Source organism: Octopus bimaculoides, chromosome 7 (assembly GCF_001194135.2).
Source record: "Octopus bimaculoides isolate UCB-OBI-ISO-001 chromosome 7, ASM119413v2, whole genome shotgun sequence".
Taxonomy (NCBI): Eukaryota; Metazoa; Mollusca; class Cephalopoda; order Octopoda; family Octopodidae; genus Octopus; species Octopus bimaculoides.
Window position 1 is genome coordinate 18,264,804 of NC_068987.1, and position 2,632 is coordinate 18,267,435.

A 2,632-nucleotide genomic window follows, 5' to 3' on the forward strand; every position below is an offset into this window, starting at 1 on the left:
TTCGTTTCCCTGTCTTGTTTTCCGTCCGCCACTACGCTCCGCGAAAACAATTTAATTTGTGTTCGTGGGAAGAACCATTTTAACGATGTGTACTGCCTTAATTCTTCGAAACGCCGGAGTTTTAATGGTGGCAGCTGATGAAGGGGATGTTTCTATGTGGCCTGCTTGTTTGTTGCACCTTGTTTACCATTTTGTCCTTGTTCTTTTGCCACGTCATGTACCCAGTTATGTATCTATATGTACATGTAGATGAACGTATATACATACATGTACATATATATGCATATACTCATATATTGTTTATATATATATATATACACACACATATACATATACACTCGTGTGTGTGTGTGTATATTTATATGTGTATGTGTATATATGTGTATATATGTGTATACATACATATGTATGTATTTAATTAGCAGTGGTATATAAATAGAAAAAAAACCTATATAATTCTGTAGTTATATTCTCTCTTTATAACAGCATTGGAAAGTCACAGCTGGTGAAGGGGGAGTGACAAAAGTAAAAGGTTGACAACTCATCACCTTCTATTGTCTGCAGCAAAGATACTCATCCGGTGGAGGTCAAGATAACTTAGTTGTTGCAAGAAAGTAATTCATAACCCAACTGTAAGCAGTGGGAGATTTATAATTGATGAGCACAGGCATGGCTGTGTGGTTAAGAAGTTTACTTCCTAACCACACAGTTTCAGGCTCAGTCCCACTATGTGGCACATTGAACAAGTGTCTTCCATAGTTCTACAAAACCTAATCTACTCAACAGAACTCTGTGGTTGGCCTGGTAGATGAAACTGAAAGAAGCCTGTCCGATATATATGTGTGTGTGTGTGTGTATATATATATATATATATGTGTATATGTATGTGCGCATATATATATATATATGTATGTGTGTATATGTATGTGTGCATATATATATGTGTGTGTTTATGTATGTGTGCATATATATATATGTGTGTGTGTGTTACTCTTTACTCTTTTACTTGTTTCAGTCACTTGACTGTGGCCATGCTGGAGCACCGCCTTTAGTCGATCAAATTGACCTAGTACTTATTCTTTGTAAGCCTAGTGCTTATTCTATCGGTCTCTTTTGCCGAACCGCTAAGTTACGGGGATGTAAACACACCAGCATTGGTTGTCAAGCGATGTTGGGGGTGGGGGGACAAACACAGACACACACACATGTTGGAACTTGACCATAATGATAATAATAATGTTATAAAACCTGCCTGGACTTTAGTCTCCAAAGCAAGAAATTATTAGTAGCTTGTATCATTATACTGTGTATATTAAATGATATGTGTGTATTTGTATCTTCCTCCACCACTATTTGATGACTGGTGTTGGTTTGATTATGTCCCTGTGACTTAGCTGTTCAGTGAAAAAGACCACTAGAATAAGTACCAAGCTTAAAAATAAAAAATTGGAGTCTATTTGTTTGAGTAAGCACTTCAAGGCTGTGCCCCAGTATGGCCACAGTCCCGTAACTGAGACCAGTAAAAGATAGAGATACATACTTTAAGCCTATGACTATATATGTAGTACTTACGCACCTATTCAATGAGTATGTTGTTGCAGTAACAAAACAACTGGATCATGTGTCATCAAACCCACAGCAACATTTATCATTGTCTTCTCTTCATCATTTCAAAGTTCACTTCTCCATGCTTGTATGGATCAAGCAGACTTTTGAGACAGCATTTCGATGGCTGGATGACCTTCCTCTTGCCAACTCTTGCCTTTCACCAAGCAAAGGTAATATTTCCCAATGGCTGGACAGGTGTAACGGTGAGGCTCTTTTACAGCTGTTGCACAATGCCAAGACTAGGAAATACATATACACATGTAGGCACACATGTGGCTGTGTGGTAAGTGGCTTGCTTTCCTATCACATGGTTCTAGGTGCTGTCCCACTGTGTGGCACCTTCGGCAAGTGGCTTCTACTATAGCCTCAGGCCGACCAAAACCTTGTGAATGGATTTGGTAGGTGGAAACCAAAAGAAGCCCATCATATAAGTATGTATATATATGTGTGTCTGTCTGTTTTTGTCTCCTCATCACCACTTGACAACCAGTGTTGGTGTGTTTACATCCCTTTAACTTAACAGTTCAGCAAAAGATTTTGATAGAATAAGTACTAGGCTTAAAAAAAAGCAAATCCTGAGGTCAATTTGTTCAACTAAAAACCCTTCAAGGTAGTGCTCCAGCATGACCACAGTCAAATGACTGAAACAAGAAAAAGAATAAAAGAATACACCTACATCTATACAGGGGGTTCCTTTCAGTTTCTCTCTATCAGATCCACTCACCACACTTTGGTCAGCCAGTGGCTATAGCACAAGACACTTTGCCCAAGGTGGCATGCAGTGGGACTGAAACCCAAAACCCATGTTCTTAATCACAGAAAATTAGACAAAATGTTTATGAAAGAGATAACAGGTCACAAAAATGTGACAACACAGAAAGATTAAAGAGAGTCAAATCCTATGAACAAACAATAAAGAACCCTCTGCATGAATAAATATAAACAAACATTATTTTCGACAGTTTCCCACCTTTTATTCTTCCTTCATTAACTAATTAACAAAATTGCTGAGCTGAATTCCCCC